Source organism: Panthera leo, chromosome A1 (assembly GCF_018350215.1).
Source record: "Panthera leo isolate Ple1 chromosome A1, P.leo_Ple1_pat1.1, whole genome shotgun sequence".
In the NCBI taxonomy this organism is placed as follows: domain Eukaryota; kingdom Metazoa; phylum Chordata; class Mammalia; order Carnivora; family Felidae; genus Panthera; species Panthera leo.
In genome coordinates this window covers 174,032,354-174,050,418 of record NC_056679.1, presented here as the reverse complement: position 1 = coordinate 174,050,418, position 18,065 = coordinate 174,032,354, and positions in this window count along the sequence as shown.

The window sequence follows — 18,065 nt, the reverse complement described above, 5'->3', positions numbered from 1 at the left end:
TCACTCTGTGGACTGGGCCTCGGTTTCCCCACCTGTGAAATGGGTATGAGAACGCCCACTGCAAATTCCACAGAGGAAGGGCTGTGGACACTCCCCCTTCCACTTGCCAGACTCTGCCGGGCCCCGTGCCAATTCGGAGGACCACAGGGACGGATGAGCCTGGAGACCAAACTGGGCTCCTTCGTGCCACTGACATAGGATATCTATTTTCCGCCCTCTAGTGCTTGGAAGGTGGTTATTGTTGGAATCAAAGCCAGGGCTGTCCTCGGCTCCCAGGGGCCCGGTTCCAGATGTGCACGTCTGGCAGCCGTGCTTTGGTCCTGGCGAGAGTCTGAGGAGCCGTGGGCTGCTCCAGAAGAGGCAGATGTATTTTGACAAGGCTGCCACAGCTTCTGCAGCATCCTGAGTCAAAATAAGCCCTTCTCTTGGGCAGCCCCTGGGACGGGCTATTTCTGCACCACATTCCTTTTTTCCACATGGGGGGCTGAGTGGCAATGATTCCAGCTAAAAACAGAAGCTGCCTCAGCTGGAGCCCACAGTGTTCCCCTCCACGACAGAGACATCCGCTTGCCACCTGTCGTGAACTCCAGAAGTCTTTCTTGTGGACTCAAACTCAGATAATTTCCCCTGAGGGTATAGGCGGTCACACCCAGGCAACACTCCCGATAACCCTCCCTCGCCAGAGGATCACAAATCAGAAAAATAAGTCCTTACGTGTGCGCAAAACGTCACCCATGACAAAGTATTTCCTTGTCCATACAGTGACTTGCTGAGGAGGCTGTGACTGTTCCCATTTTGAAGATGAGCAGACTGAGGCTCAGAGAGGTGATCTGACCCTGGAGGGGATGAAAGAGAGAAGATCTGAGCCCAAAGCTGTCACACTCTCTAGGTGAAAAGAAAGAGCCTGCAAGAGAGGAAAGGGTCTGGAGGCAGACAGCTGTGGCTGCGAACAGAATTTCTAAATTTGAGCAAGTTGGGATCAAAGGGCAGGAAGGCTCGCTGCCCGGGTACCGGGTACCAGACAGCGTGCGGAGTCACTTTGACACATAGTGTCTCATTCTAATCTTCCAAAGAGCCCTGGCAAGAGGAAGTCATTATCCGTGTTTTCTAGACGGGGAGACAGAGCCTCAGAGAGACAAAGGCCTTGCTTCCTTGGTGTCGGTGGAGCTGAGGCCGAGGAGAGCTCAGGCGGGAGGGGAAGTGAGGCCGACCCCAGGGAAAGGGGTGCGTTTTCCAGAGCACGGAAGCCTCGGTACCTCAGCCACTGGCTCCAGGTGGTTTGGCAGGTACCGCTTTCGACAGCAAGTCAAACACGGAAACACGTGGTCCTCTTTTTCGGTTCTTTTACAACAACTTCAGTTGCATCCAGGAGGAAGTCTCGGGCTGGTGCCGGGGATCCTTAACACCTCTCTGACATCAGCCCCCTCCCTTTCAATGACAAGGGTGCTGGCCTGAGACCCAGGGCGGGTGTCAGGCCCCCAGAGCGGGGAGCTGGACGTCGGCACGCGTTTCCTTTCCGTTGTGTTTATGCGCCTGGTTACCCTCTGTTATAGCAAGTGACACTGGTTTTCTGGTGTGAAGTAGCCAGCCGAGGTTTCCTTTTTAAGTAAACGCAGTGAAGGGTTTTATTTTTGCAAGTGCGTGAAATTAGAGGGCAATGTTAAGTAAATAGCAGAGGTGGTGTGGAGACTGGCAAGGCTGCGGAGGTGTGACTTCGGTGAGCGAGGCGCCAGTGCCTTACCTCTGGGTCCCTCGCCAGCCCCCCGCACGACATCACCACGGTCCGCTGAGGGGACCCCTGAGAAACCTGGCACCGGCACCCCTTCCCCCATCTCCTGCCGAACGGGCCGTGCCAGCACAGGTTTGCTGATAAATGTCTACTGCCCCCCGAGACCTGCTCGGGGGAGAAAGGGGAGCGGTCCCTCAAAGGTAAAACCAGGAGTACAGACACTGGCCAAAGGAGGCGAGAGTACAAAGTGAGCAACTGTCTCTCACTGATAACCAGGTTCCAACCCTGAGAAGGCCAGAATGGTAAGGCGGAAGTTCCAGAACCACACAGCCAGAACTCAGATCCAGCTGTCTCGTATGTGCTGAGCGACCCTGAGCAAACGGCTGCCCTGTTCTGCCCCGTCTCCGCCGCAGAATGAGATCCTCAAGGGGCCCTCTCCCAGGGGTTGTTGCGAGGATGACCCAAGTTCAGGCAGATGACGGGCCGCAGCCGCCTAGGCAGGTAGCCTATGCCACATACACAGTGCCCGTGACTCTTTGCCAGGCACTGGCTAGGCAATTTCCAGGTGTTAAGTCAAGGCTGGCATCAGCACTGCAAAGTGGGCTCAGAGAGGTGCCAATGCCTTGCCGTGGGGTGCTAAGGCCAGAGCCTGGCCACACAGCCAGGAGGTGCTGAGGCCAGAGTAGGAGCCCAGACTCCCCAGCCAGGGCCCTTTCTCCAACACCCCTGAACTCTCCCTCAGCCTCGGCTCCCTCGCCCTGAGGGTTCCCCTCTCTCCTGGATGCTTATCCGCCCCCCTTTGACCTCTGCAACAAAGACTCTCCTCCTTTCAGCAGGGCACAGCCAGGCCTTCAGCTGCTGAGTCAACCTTTTAGCTCTCCTTCAGCCTTCATGCTATCCTCACTGCCTTCCAGCCCGGCCTGGCAGGCTCCCATTAAAGTCACCGGTAAAAACAAGTTCTCTTTTGATTGCACCAGGCAGACCCTTAACTCAAACGGCAGAAGCAAAAGAGCCACATAACCTCCTGAGCCTCAGTTTGCCCTTAAGTATAATGGGGTCATAACAGTACATTCGCATGCAGTTGAGGTAAGGATTCAATAAGGCAATGCGTGTAAAGCCTCAGGGCTGTGCCTGGCAGATAGTAAGTGCTCCTCATTAGTATTATTCCTTGTATCATTGTTAGTATTATTACTACTCTCAGTGGATGATGGTCGGAGACGCTGCCCCAGTCTTCAAAGAACTCACTGTCTTGCAGGGAGAGCCAGGATAAGGCACGTCCGGGATCACAGGTACCCTACAATACAGCAGAGCACAAGCGAATTTTGCAGTGTCAGAATGATATAACACTGCAGTCAAACAGGTGTACAATGATCCAGGGCCCCAGTGGGAGTGAAAAACTGCACAATCCATTTGTTCGGCAAACATTTACCAGGTGCCCACCACGGGCCAGGCACTGTGCCAGGCTTCAGTGCTGCAACAATGGGCAAACAGACGTCATCTTTGCCCCTGTGGGACTCCCACCCAGCAGAAGAAATAAACCTGGAACAAATCATTATTGAAGTTCAGTCGAGCTAAGAAGAAAAGTACCTTGGGCCATAAAAATGTCTACCAGGAAACAGAGTTTAGTCTGAAGGTGTAGCCAGAGAAGACTTCCAAGGAAGCAGGGATTAAAGGGGATGAGAGTAGAAGCAGGGAGAGCAGTTGGATGTGACTTGGAGAGGAGACATTTCAAGAGGTATTTGGGGGGCGGGGGGAACCAGCCTTCCTGCCATACAGCAGGGTGATCAAGGTGCAGTCTAGAGTCAAAATGCCTGGGGTCTAATCCCAGCTGTGCCATGTACTGGCTGTGACACCTTAACCAGCAGAAGTCTCTCTGAACCTCAGTTCCCTCATCTGCATAGTAGGCACCATATCAACTACCTCGTTGGATTAAATGTAATAACATACATGGAGTAGTTAGCACGATGCCAGCCAATCCTATATAGATGCAGGTGATAGAAAAAGCAAGCAAAATGCTTCAAGGGCAAAAAAGGGTTCCATTACTTCATGTAATTAAAAAATTCAATGGCAGATTCTGGATTTCAGGAAGAGCTTGATCCAGGAGTCATACAATATCCTCAGGGCTCAGTCTCTCTCTGTCTATCAGTTCTGTTTCTCTCTGGCTTGGCTTCTCCCTTATGCAGGCTCCTTCCACACTGTGACCTTCCAGCTCTAGGCTCACACTTTCTTAGTTCAGTAACTCGAACAGAAGAAGAATTTTCCTAACATTTCCAGAATAATTTCCATGACTGAGTCTTACTGGACCATCTCAAGTCACATGTCGAAAGCTTAATCCTAGGCCTGGGTTATGCACCCGTCTGTAGAGCTTGAACAAGGAGAATTGGAGGACTCTATCCAAACCACATGGCCAGAGAATAAGGGGAGGGTGAATCTCCAAAGGAATATTAAGGAGCTGTACAGAAGAAAGGCTACAGGGCAGACTAAGACAAACTTCGTCCACCATAGCAACTACACAGAGACCACAGGGTGACCACACGGCAGCAGGCAGTGACCCACAGAGAGTGCTCAATAATCACTTAGTGTCTCCTCACCCTCCACTCAGCTGCAGAGTGAGTCCCATCTCCCATTCAGACCTCCTGATCCCAGAAGAACAGTGAGGCAAGGGCCACACAGCCTGGATGCAAATCTTCCATGGCACCTTCTAGCTGTCTGGCCTTGACAAGGTTCCTGGCCTCTCTCTGCCTCTTTCCTCCTCTGTGAAATGGGCATAATACTAATTACTCACTTCATAAGGTTGTTGTGCAGCTTAAACAAGGTAGTGCATACAGGGCGGATAGCACAAAGTAGCTCAGCAAAGTTAGCTCCTGCTCTTACCATCATTCCACAGGCTCTGGACGTCAGGGGGTCATGTTGATTCGCCCCTCCCCATTAGTAAAGCCCCTTCCCACTTCTTCCAGAAGATCTACCAAAAGCCAGTGAAAGACCGCATTCGACTTCTCCCTTCCACTAGGTGAAATGAAACGTAAATATGAAACTTTGGTTTGGCGGGAAATCTAAGTGGCTCCTGCGATCTAGGGGAGCCTGCATCCGGCCCTGAGTTGGAGGGAGACCTTAGAAGGCATCAGAGGCCCCTAGACAACCCAGGCCCACATCCTCCCTGTGACGGGCCTCCCCCAGGTTACCGGCTCTGTGCAGGTCTGCTTGGGAAGCCGGCTTCTTCCCATGCCCTTCGTTAACAAGGAGCCCAGCAGTGTCCCCTCTCTGTCACGTGTCTGGTCCTACCGGCATCCGTGTGTGTGGACCCTGACCTCCCTCCAAAACATCTAGGACGCAGAACTGATTAGGTAAGGAAAAGAGGGAAAGGAGAACGAGAGAAGAGAAGAAAAGAGGAACCAGTTTCATTAAGCACGCGAGCGTGTTCCACACTCAGCCGGACACCTGTGTACAAGTCCTCGTCTAATCTCATCACAGACCTTAGCTACGATCCCCCCGCACTCCCAGTGAGGAAACTGAGGCTCAGAGAGGTGAAGTGACCTACCGAAGGTCACCCACCTAGTGAACGAAGGCGCCTGCCCGCCCAGGCCTGCAGATGCGAGTTGCCGCCACGCTCCGCACTGAGCCAAGCCGGGAATCACACAGCCCGGCAGCCCGAGTCCAAAGAGAAAGCAGGTTTCCAAGGAGAAGGAGGAGAGGTGTTGGGAACATGCAGTTATTTACAGGGTGCCGTGTGGGCTGTTGCGGGAGGAGGGAGACACGTCCTGAGGTGAGCAGGGAGTGGGAGATGCTGGGTCCTCAGTTTCCTCATCTACAGAACCGAGATGACAACAACAGCCTCCCCGGGAGAGGGAGCCCAAGAAAGGAGAGAGCGCATGCGCAGGGCCCCCCCGCAGGGCACCGGGAGCGCTACAGGTTCTCAGTGTGCAAGGGGGTGGATCCCGCAGGTGGATCTGGGCCTGACCCCTGGGACTGTGGGCCGCGGTTTCCCTTGAATTGAGGGCGGAACCTGCTCGGATCCTCAACAGAAGCTCGCAATTCTCCAGAAATGGCAATTTGTTAAAGAGACTGTCTGGGCAAATGAGGTCGGAGAACTGGGGACTGGAGATGGGGAGAATTCACCCAGAGACTCGCTGTGTGTTGCACGTGCTCCTTAAAACCTCCTGATGGATGGCCCTTATTCCACTTCTATAACATCCGGGCCCCTCCCCCTGGCTGACAAGGACCCGCAGGACCTGGACAGCCCACCTCTCTGACTTCCGGTACTACCACTACCGCTCTGCCCTTCACCTCCCACGCCACCACCACCCCATCCTGGGCTTCACTCTGTCCCAGGAATGGACCAAGTTCTCGCCCAGCTTGGGGGAGTGCCTTTTGGGCCAAACCTTCTGCCCCAGACCTTCACACAGGCCTCTTCCACTCTTTCAGGTCAAGCTCTAATGTCATCTCCAGGAGGCTTTCCCAGGCACCCTACCCCATCTTTCTCTCTCACGTCACCCTGTTTTATTTCTCCAGAGCACTCACCACGCCCTGAATTATCTTTCTATTTATTTGTCAATTGCCTGTCCCCTCCTGCCAGAAACACTGCACAAGGCAGAAACCTCCTCTGTCTTGTTCACTCTGTATTCCGCACCAAGACATGCCTAGCCCAGAGCAGGTGTTCAGGGAAAAGTGTTAAAAGAGTGTGTAGATGCTGATCTTCTCAAGGCATGGATGTGATGGTTAATTCTAGCTGCCATTTCCTGCAAGCCTCTGGTGTGCCAGGGCCTGTGCATGCCCTATCTAAGCCCCACAGTGCACCTGCAACATAAGTGGCAATACCCTTTTTTTGCAAGTGAGGAAACTTAGCTCAGAGAGGGAGATTGGCTTGCCCGAAGTCACACAGTGAGGACCCAGCAAAGTCAGGACAGGAACCTAAAGCTCCTTGCATTCTGCTGTGCCCTGGGAGAGGAGCTTCAAAGAGCAGTATGCCATAAGAGGTGTGGGGACTCATTTGGAAGGAACTTACTGGGATCCCAGAGTGTTCCATGCCAAAGACTGGGAGCTGTTGGCCTGTGGTGGAGGCCAGAGCACATCCATACCTGTCGTAACCCTCTCCCTGAGCACAAGCGGCTCCGTGCTTCCTAGCCCCTTGCAATCAGTTTGCCCAAGGCACTAGATCTGGCCAATGAATGGTGAACATAAGTGTCAATATCAGTGAGAATCCTGGCAGGAAACACGGAACGTTCCATGTGGACCATTTGAGGAGAGCTTCATTAAGGGGCGGGCAGAACTGGCAGATTTCACAAAGGCTTGCACAGTTCTCCAGGGCCAGCATTAGTGCAGAGCCATTACCACCTCTAAGCCTAAAGGACGAGGAGGGAGTGGTTGCCAAGCCTGCAGAGGGGACATGTGTAGGAAGGACCACTGCCAGGAGCAGTGGCCTTCAGCCAAGGGACACTCTGATCTTGTTGTCCTCCTGCCTCCAAACCCTGCTGGGGCCTCCCATTGATAGAACCCAACCAGAAGCCAGAGGACAAAGGGAACCTGTTGATTGGTCCATATAGACCAGCCTCCTGGGCACAGATATGGTGGGGGGAGCAGAGCCGGAGAAGCAAACAGAAGCTAACCTGTAAGATCATCTCCCAGCCGGGGCTGTGGGGAGCTATGTGACACTCCAACTCTCTCTTCCCACCACAGTGACCCTAGAACCTACATGCTGAGATGGTGGCATCCCAAGATAGCGTAGGACCTCCTCCCTCCTCCAACCACAGGCCAGCAGAGTCTGATGGCAACAGTGAGAAAGAAAACAAAACAAAGCAACAAGCTAAGGAGAGGCTGTTACAAAGAAAAAGGAATCTTTTGGAAAATCTTTAAAAACTGATGACTTAGAATCAGGAAGCCTATCTGGGGCAGTGAGGCTTTGAAATGATGCAGTCCAAAGACACCCAAAAGTCACCTTGAGATGGACTGTAGGGCCAAGAATCAGCGATTTTTCAAGTCCATCAAATGGAAAGCAGGTCAGATAAAGGACCGTTGAGATGCTTGATGATCGCAGCTCTGGGAGAGAGTTCAGAGATGAAAAAAAAGATATCTAGAACATCTGAGAGCCTCAGCCTCAGCTGTGACTGAGGAGGACCTCAGGGCAATTCCTGCTCCCAGATTGTCTTTTGGAAGTAGGGGCGCCAAAGGCACTGCTCTGGCGGGCAAATGTTCCAACTCCAGTTGACAAACAAGATGCAGACAAATTGCCAGGAATGGATGGCACCCGCCCAAGAATGCTGATGCCACTCAAGGGTGAAATTGCAGAGCTGTTGGCAAAAATATGTGCATTTTTGAGGGGATGTGGATATATGAACTGGGATCCGTGGATATGAAATTTGAGCTTTGGCAAAGCTTTGAGTATGGACCCACAGTGTGAGCCCCTTCTCTCCCTCAAATCAACACGACCATGGAATCATGCTATACAGGTGAGGAGGCAGCTTAGAGATCAAGAACTGGGACCAGGATGATGGGTTCCTTCTTGGAACGTTGAGACTATTAAACGAAGGGTCCTTCCAGAGTCAGGTCCTGCTTGATTAGAAGTTTTGTGAAGGAAGGGACACACAGCTTCAAAGTTACAGTTTCCAGCAGGTTTCTCCTAGGTGGCAGAGACAGAAACCTCATTCAAAAAAACTTAAGGAGAAAGGCAACATTTATTGATCACATAATGGAAAAGTACAGGAGAAGATGATGCTTAAAGGCACATCAGGAACTGGGCACTCAGACACTGTCATCAGAAATTTGTCTCCTATCCTCCCCTTGGCTCTGCTCTTCTCTGTGTTGGCATCACCCTCTGGCAGGCTCTCCCTGGGTGACAGCAAAACAGCCCAGCTGCTCAGGCCCACATTCTGCCAGCTCTGCAAATCCTATAGAAATAGAAAGCATCTTTCCCATTGGTTCTAGCTAAAATCCCAGAGCTGGCTCTCATTGGCTTAGCTTGTGTCACTTGCCTTCCCTGAGCCAATCACTGTGGCCACAACTAATAATGTTCTAATTGGCTGCTATAGGTCTATTGCTCACCCATGGAAGTGGGGCATGGAGTTAACTCCACTCAGACCATAAAGCCTAAGGGTACGGGAGGACAGGGACTCCAAAGAGATACCAAACAGGACAAAAATGTATATCAACACAGCTAATAACACCAAAAATATCCCAATGACAAAATGCCACAGTGATGAGGCCAAAGCATGGAAGGAAATCATGGGATTAGGTGTGTGGACTAAGAATGAAAAAAAAAGGGGGGGGGGGTGAGAACAAGTATAAGATTTAAACAAGAATGCCAGAATTATTATTGTGGTCTATACCCCAATAAGGGGACTAAGTCTGGCCCTGAGATGGGGACCTCAAGACTGATGCGGCAGGACAAGCCACTTCAATCCTAAGCAGGTGGGGCAATGTCGTGCACAGATTTTCACCTCTGGAAAGATTTGTTGAGCATTCACAGTGGAGAAGGCCTTGGGTTTGGTGCTGGAGACTCAGGGATGAGCAAGATATGATCCTTGCCCTCAAACAGCTTATGATCCTGTGGGAGAAGACATCCAAGGACGTGTAAATTAATAGAGAAATAAATGAACACCGGAGGTGTTGAGTGCTCCGCAGCAAATGAGTGCTCTGTAGGAGAGCAGTCATGGTAAACAGGCTGCAAAGGAGGCAGAAGTCAGATCAAGGGAAGCCCTTGTGGGTCTGGACTTGATGCTGTAGGCAATAGTGAGTCATCGAAAGCTTTTGAGCATGCGAGTGACACAAAACAGGATGAAGTCTCATCGTCTTAATGGTGCCAGATAAAGCCCAGAAGAGTCACAGAGCTGATCAAAGGTCTGGCAATAGGCCTGTGGAGGAGACAGATGAGTGAGGACTGGAAAGATGAAGGCTAGTGGGAGCCTTGATCAAAGTCAGGGAGAGGAGCGCACGGCTTCCTGATGCTAGACCAAGACAGGGATGGAGCCACACCATGAAGTCAAAGAGAATGTGGCCTTTGTTCAACTCCCATCAGGAAAGGTGTGTTGTACACATAAAAAAATGTCATTTATATAACTACACCCCAAGAGGGGGTGTAAGCTGAAAATGGGAAATAAATGACTATCAAAGAGGTTCTGGTAGAGTCCTGAGTTACTGGTAGAGTCATAAAGAAAGGCTGAGGGGATGTTCCTTATTCATTCATTAAATGGTCACTTCCTGAGGCCCTGCTTGGAGCCTGGCCCTCCTTTAGGCTCCAAGCCCAGAAACATGAAGCAGGCATCCCCTTGTATTATTATGTCACAGCCCTACCGCTTTCTGAAATGACCCAGACCCCCTGTGTTTACTCAATCGGCGTCTGCTTCCCCTGCCAGACAAGAGGGAAATTGGTACATTTGTTCACATTTGTTTATCCCCAGCACCTAGAGGAGCCTCTGACATGTAGTAGATGTTCAGTCCATATTTGCTGAATGGATGAATCCCTCATCCTCAATGAGTCTCCATCCTCAAAGAGTTCAAAATCTAGGGAGAAACTCAGACAAGGAATCCAACCTTAAGTGTCAAGTTTAGTTTCATTGGTGCTACAGTGTAAAGGTCCACGTGGGAGCAAAGAGGAAACTTCTGCTTCAGTCCTGTTTCCCAGGAGGGATTTCTTTATGCCTTAGCTGAGCCTTGATGGTCAAAGCAGAGGCTTACCAAGAGAACAGAGCAGACAAGGCCATTCCTCAGGGGGCAAACAGCATGGGCAAAGGCTCAGAAACACCAGGTGATGGCACGTCCAGGGATCAACATAGAAGGTGTCTGGAGAGAGAGGTCAGGGTCTGATCACCGAGAGCCTTAAAATCCAATTTAAAGGACTTGAACTCTCTCCTGAAGGCAACGTGAACACATCAAAGGATTTGTGTATCAGTTAAGATCCTTTTGGTTGCACATAAAGAAAAACACAACTCAAAATAGCTTTAACAAGAACAAAAGGGAAGGGTTAGTTATTGGCTCACAAAAATGACAAGACCCAGGAGAGCTGCAGGCACAGCTTGATCCAAGGTGTAAACAATGTCACCAGGCTAAGATTTCCCTGCTCTCCTTTTCTTGACTCTGCTGGCTCTAAGTTGATCCCCATTCTAAGGCTCCGTGTGGTGGTTCCTGAGAACCTCAGTTCACATCACAGTGGAGCTCAGAGGAGAGTCCATTTCTCTTAGCTCAAGCCAAGTCCCAAAATTGAGTCTCTCTAGCCCTGACTGATCTGATTTTGGTCCTGTGCTTATTGCTGAACTGATCTGGGGGACCAGGGGAACCATACGTGCTGATTGGCTCAGCCCAGGTCATGTGATCCACCCACAGGTTCAAATGAAATACACACTTTGGCTCTCCCAAAGCTGATGCCACATAAGGGAGGAGTGGGTGCTAAGTGGCAAAATAAGCTGTGACCACCATGTGTTTTAAGGAGGGGAATGCCACAGTCCGACCCATGTTTTGGAAAGCTATGATTCTCCTACAGTTCTGGAAGCCAATTAGAAAGTCAATCTGAAGGCAGGAGCAGAGGCAGGAGCAATGGTTAGATAGCTGATCTTAAGAGCTAGGCTGCAGCAAACCGAGCAGAAGTGAGCAGAGGGCTACCACAGAAGGAGATTTCTTACATAAATCCTTAGGGCATAATTCAGGGGTCCTGAGCTACAGCCCCCATCACTTTTGATCGCCTTCAGACCTGGAACACTCAGGCTCATTAAGGACCAGCCTATGGCAAGATCCCCATATAGGCGTCCTAGCAGGGTCATCCAAACTCTGGGACCAGTTGCCCCAAAACTGCAGGCCCAGGCTCAGCTTCCAGAAACCCATTTAATCTCCCTTCGGAAATATGGCCAGCTGCAGAGCTACACTAAGCTCAAATGCTGATGCCACTACTTCTTGGCTGTGTCACCCTGAACACGGTGCTTAACCTCTCTGAGTCTGAATATCCCTATATGAATATGAAGTAGAGGTAATGACATTTAAGGTAATGGAGGCATGGTGCGGAGATCAAATCAAATAAAGACTGTGAATCACCTCCTACAGCGAGAGGCTCAGTGAATGAAAACTTCTTCCTCTTCAGCCCTTCTTTTCCCCCAGCTTCATCTTCCCAAGACTTCCCCAACATCTTGTTTGCCAAATAAAAGGTGGTTTGGTTTTATTTTGTTTTCCTGCCAGAAAAAAACAACTGGAGGTTGAGTGGCACAGAGCAGCCATTTTTAGATTTGTGGGTGGAAAATTCCTCCCGTTCTTGGGCCTGAAGTCCAAGCCCCCTCTGGGCTTCCTTCAAGCGGTTCCTGTTTGGGAACACAATATCCCAATCCCTTGTGTGCCACAGAGGAAGGGCGGAAGCCCAAAGAAGGGGCGAACAGGTAGAAGAAATATCTCTCCTATTTTCCTCTAAACTTCCAATTCTTTTCGTTCTCATTGCAACTTAAACAAACTCAAGGAAATCATGAGGCAGAGTTTTCTGACCAAGATCACTAAAAGGTTTTGTCTAATGGTCGCATTGCCCAAAACTCCAGAGGAAATGCCTACCTTACTCAGGTGTTGGAGGGAAAGAGAATGAATGTTTGCTGAGACTACTGTGCTGCTGTTTCCTAAACGGTGCCTTTATCTAAGCCTCACGATCGCCCTGGGAGGTCGGGATCATCCCCCCACTTCATTGAGGAGGAAACTGAGTCTGAGAGAAAAGTCACACTGTCTGGTTTCGAGGGTGGTGCTGGGTGCAGAAAGCTGCTGAGCTTGAACCCACGTCCCTATGCGGCCAGAGCCCAAGATGACTTGGCCGCCCCGGAGACAGCCACCCTGTCCTTTCCCCACTTCGGGCTTCCAGTCCCATCTGGCTTGCAAGCTGTGTGTATTTCATTCTGCTCCCCAGAGCTGCCTCTTCACTAGGACAGCCCTTAGCATGTTGTATTATCATCAACTGTTTGCGGCCATCTCTCCCCCGCTTGCTTTCTGAGTGCTTCGAATCGGAGGCTCCAATCTGAAGGGATCTTGAGCGCGTGAATTTGTCTATGTGCTATCCCTCTGTGGAATATTTGCACCTCTCGTTGTGGACTAAAGAGGGGAAAGAGAAACTCTGAAACCTCCTATACATCTTTGTCTGTCTAGGAGAGTGCCTGGCATGTTTTGATGAATGAATGAGTGACAAAAATAGCTGCTACGTAGGGTTGTGCAGCTGGAAGTGCTGACATCTGTAACATCCCTAAAACAATGCTTGGCACGCTGGACATGTTTTAAGAAGCGTGGAGCTGTGTGCTGAGTTGTAACTCAGAAGGAGTACTTACCCAGGAGTTAGGAATTTCACTAACCAGCTGTGTGGCATTAAAAAAGTCCCTTCCCTTTTCTGGGCCTCTGTTTCCCCGCTTGTAAATTGAGAACACTGGGTTAAATGACCAGAAAGTTACCCTTTCGTTGCTGATTTTTCATGTATGTTTCAACCCCTTCCCTTCACTCCACTCCCCTCCAAACACACACACACACACACACACACACACACACACACACACACACACACGCCCATCAATCTCCAAAATAGCATTCGGCTATCCCTCGGCGCTCTTTCTCTTTCATTTCCTTGACCAGAAGCTCCATGAGCTTAGTAACCTCTGTTGTCCGTGTTCCTCAAATATGAAACAGCAATAATGTCCCCTCAGATTCATTTTATCAAAGAGCAAGATCTATTTTGTGGGCCAGGGTGTGCTGGTCCTAAATGAAAAGCAGAAGTCATTTCCAACTCACTTGCTCCATAAATGCAGGGGTTCTGCCAGCTGCCTTTGCACCAAGATGGAAAGAACATTTATCTTCACAAATGTAGGCGACACCGTGGAGGCAGCCCTGCAAGGGACAGGGGAAAAAGCCTTCCATTCCAAAAGGAGCGATGAGGCTGAAAAAGAAAATTTCCTCCTAGAACAGGAACAAAATCGCACTCCAGGGTCACTTCAAACTCTATAATTCTAGGCGTTAAGATTCATGGAATTTAAGATCCTAAAGTTGTGAGTGAATGTGTGTAATTAGTTGAATCTAAGCTTCTGTGAATCCTAAAATATTCTGTGATTTCATGATTCAGTATTTTTTTTTTCTATAAGACTACGGCCCGGAATCATATGATTCTCAGATTCTAGTGGCCCAAGGCAAGGGTTTTCCAACTAGTGGGTATATCAAAACCACCTGGGGGGCTTGATATTGTTGCAAACTCCTGGGATCCCATCCCAGAGATTTTGGTTCAGTCCACATGGGAAGATGCCCAAAAGTCTGCCATTTTTTTAGCAAGCCCTCCACCCCAGTGGCTCTGAGCAAGAGTGGGCCATACAGTGTTTAGAGAGCCTATCATTCTAATTCTGTGATTCTAAACGTTATCCTAAAAAGGCCTTTGGCTTATGATTCTAGTGTTCTGGAGCTCTGTTATTCTGTTTCCATGTGCCTAAGGAGAGGATTCTAAGGTGTAAAAAACTGTCTTTCTGAGCAGGGCTTCATATGGGGGGAGGGGGAAAGGGACCAAGTGTCATAAGGATGGAGGGACATTCTGGAAGGGGAACCTCCTGAGGACACAGAACAAATTTTGATGCTTCACCTATTATGACTGAGCAAGTCTAGCACTAAGACTCAAATGAGGAGTCTTGGTGGGATGCATTGTCTGGCTCTGGGGTGATACGAGCATCTACGGTCAACGGGAAGAATTTCTGATGGAAAGATTGGTCCAACCACATCCTCGAGAGTTGGAAGGGCTCAGATTGGATGAGGGGAGGCAGAAGTCCCAGTAGAGAGCTGGAAAAAGAACCAGGCAAGGGAGGAAGGATTTACCACCACAATATCCTCCCTGTGCCGGATGGTGGGAGAACCGCAGACTGGTGTGGCAGACATGAAAATGTAAGGTTTCAGGAAAGCTCAAGATGGGAGCGAGCTAACTGTGTGGGGATATCCCAGGGTACAATGCGTGGGCTGAAAAAGGACTGTTTGACATGCTAATGAGTGCCTGGATCTGGGTGGGGATGGGATGAAGGGTGGCAGAGGACCTCCAAAGAGCTGGTAGGAGGACGCTGGGCTGGGGAGGAGCTCTGACTTGGGGGCAGGGCTCTGGGATAGAGAGGGGCTCCTCAGGGATCCCCACACACACACTATGTGCAACACCAATGAGTCATGGTTCAGATGGGGAGCCTGGAACCCTCTTTCTGAGAAACAAAAGTGGATAATGGAGAATCCAAAGGTTTATGCAGCTTCCTGCGTGGGGCAAGAGCTAGCAGGTTGGGCTACCAAGGGTCTCTCCAGTGGGGGAAAATGGAAAAGGAGGGATCAGTCATATTCAGTGACGCATTTCGCCTGTATGCCTGCGCAGTGGGGATAACACACTCCTGGCTGCACAGACACACCCGTTCGGCCCCAACAACGACAGTGACACATGTGCCAGTCCATTGTGACACACTTACATTTACACTCTTCCCACCAATGATGGCGCCATTTCACATTGACGGTAACATCCTGTCACCTGTATCATCTCTCGTTGACAGTGACACCTAGACATACGTCATTACACAGAAATGGTGGCATGTCCCTAGAGCCTTCGCATCTGGCACAGACTATGTGAATAGTGCCTTCTGTGGTTGTACACTGCACAACCTGCACAGCTATACATGGTAACGATGTCTTACACCTAAACCTTCACACAATGCCATTACATATCTCGCTGTAACAACAACCCTCTTGGCTTTATACCCGATGATACAGTCACACCAGAGACACTCCACATCAGGAAGGATACACCACCACACGCTGTGGATCACATGGCGACAGACCTACATCTGGCCTCCTAGCACCTATGTCCCTCCACATGGATGCTGTCCACTGCCACCTACACGGTCCCACACTGGTGGGCACACGCACTTATGCACCATTGCACAACAACGGGTTTGCCTTCACGTTGCCACTCCATGTTGAAAGAGACAGACTGGGCCCCTGGCCTTACATCCTGACCGTGGCACCCTCGCCATTATCAGTGACAAGATGGGAGGCACTCGTCAGATGAGCAAGTTGGCCTAGAGCCCTTCCCCTGTGCGCCACCCCCACAGTTCTGTTTCTGCCTCTGGCACACAGCCACCCCCTCAAACCAAGACCAATTCTGCCCCTCCAGGCTCAAGCTAGAATGGCAGGTTGTGGAGTCAACATCTCCAGCACTCAGAAGCCTCCCTACACCCACCAGCTCAACTCCCAGCTGAGGTCAGCCCAGCCAGCAATCTCTTCCTCACATCCCACACTGCATCCAGAGTGCCCTCTGGGCTGAGACAACTGCAGGGAAGAAATGGGCTGACCTTTGGACAAACGCCGTTCTCACTGATCACTGCATTTATGGTCTGTAACAGTTGTCATTCTTCACACACTGTTCCTCGATCCTCACACAAAGTACTGACATTAGCTCTCTTGATTGGCTTCCTAGTGAACAGTCAAGGCACGTACACGTAATTTTAAAAATCTGTTCGAATCTGGCCCCCTGCCCCAGACCACAGGGCTCACAAATAGAAGTGGAGATCCAGCACAAGCCAGGGTGAGACACCTTGCAGAGCCACATCCATATTTTACCAGGTGACTCTTAGAAGCTGTCTACAGAGCAGGCTCCACAAGACCCTGAGGCTGGCTGGGGGAGGGGGACTCACAGCGGGCTGGATTAGAGATGCAGGAGATGAAGAAAATGCAGACAACCCACATGACACGAAGACCCTAATCTGGGTGTGAATTCAAGGCAGTTTTTTGTGTTTTTATTTTTTTTAAGTGAGAAACTGGAGAACAGGGAGGACGATAAATGTCAATGTGAAAAACATCTGAAGAGCAAAAGTTACATTTCCATAGGCTGTGGGATGTGTCAGAAGAGAAGCAGCGGGGTGGGGGGGGGGGGGTTAAAGGACCCCAGAGCTGAGCATCAGGCAGGCCTGGGCTAGAATCCTGGCTATGCCAAAGACTCACTGCATCTCCCAGGAGATCGACTTCCTCATCTTGGAAACAGAGGTTTGTGTGAACTAAAGGAGAGAATGTAATTTATGCAAAGCACCAAACTAAGTGCCTGAGATATAATGGGGGCCTGATGGTTGCTATGACTAGTAGTATTATAATCATTAGAAAATGGTTATAATATTTAATGACTTTTCTACATTGACAGTAGAGTATTTAGGAACTATGTCTAGGCTGGCAAGAGTGAACAGGGAGCAAGTATTCAGCTGTCCGCCATCTTTCTTCAACACAAAGTATCAGTAGCTAAAGTGCCCTGATTTGCCCCTAATCATTCAACAGGATGAAGCCAACAAGGCTTGACTGAGCTGTCCTTTTATTCACCAGTAAGATTTTCTGCAGCTGACATGATTCATGTCAGCTCATACAGTATTTTATAGATTCACAGAAGCTTGGGTTCAAAGGGGGCTTTAGCTGTCACCTGCCACCCAACTGTCATTTTCCAGGGAATGGAGAACTCACTACCTAACATGAGGCAGTCCACGCTATGGCTAGACAGCTCCAACTGACAGAAGATTTTTCCTCTTAGAGCTTCTGTCTGCCTCCCTTTACCTTTCCCCCATTGCCCTAATTCTGTCTTCAGGGCTGATGAAAACAATAGTACTCCATTTTGCTTGCAGTGGTCATTCATTCAACCACAAGCATTTCCTTAGCACCTACTTTGCCAGGCACCATGCTAAGTGCCAGAGTTATAAACTGAGCAAGACTTGGCCCGTCAGCATTCTCTCCTCCAGATGAAACACCCTCAAATCCTTCAACTTTCACCCATGTGACATGATTTCCAGACACCTGCCACCAAACTACCCTTTTTTTCCCTAAACATATGCAAGCTTATTGAATCCATTTTTTAAAAAATATTTTTAATGTTTATTTTTGAGAAAGAGACAGAGACAGAGTGTAGTGGGGGAGGGGCAGAGACAGAGGGGGAGACACAGAATCTGAAGCATGCTCCAGGCTATGAGCTGTCAGCACAGAGCCCAACATGGGGCTTGAACCCACGAACGGTGATATCATGACCTGAGCCAAAGTTGGACCGACTGAGCCACCCAGGCACCCCTAAACTATCTTAAAGTATGGTGTCCAGAACTGAGCTCAGTATTTTTCTGAGGGCTAAGTTGGATGTTTAGCCCAGCTTGGTTGATGTCTCTATTTTTTTAATGTTTTATTTATTTGAGAGAGAGAAAGAGAGAGAGAGTGGGGGAGGGATGGGAGAGAGGATCCAAAACAGGCTCTGTGCTGACAGCAGAGAGTCCGATGCAGGGCTCAAACTCACGAACTGTGAGATCATGACCTGAGCCGAATGAAGTAGGAGGCTTAACTGACTGAGCCACCAGGGCATCCTGGTTGATGTCCATGT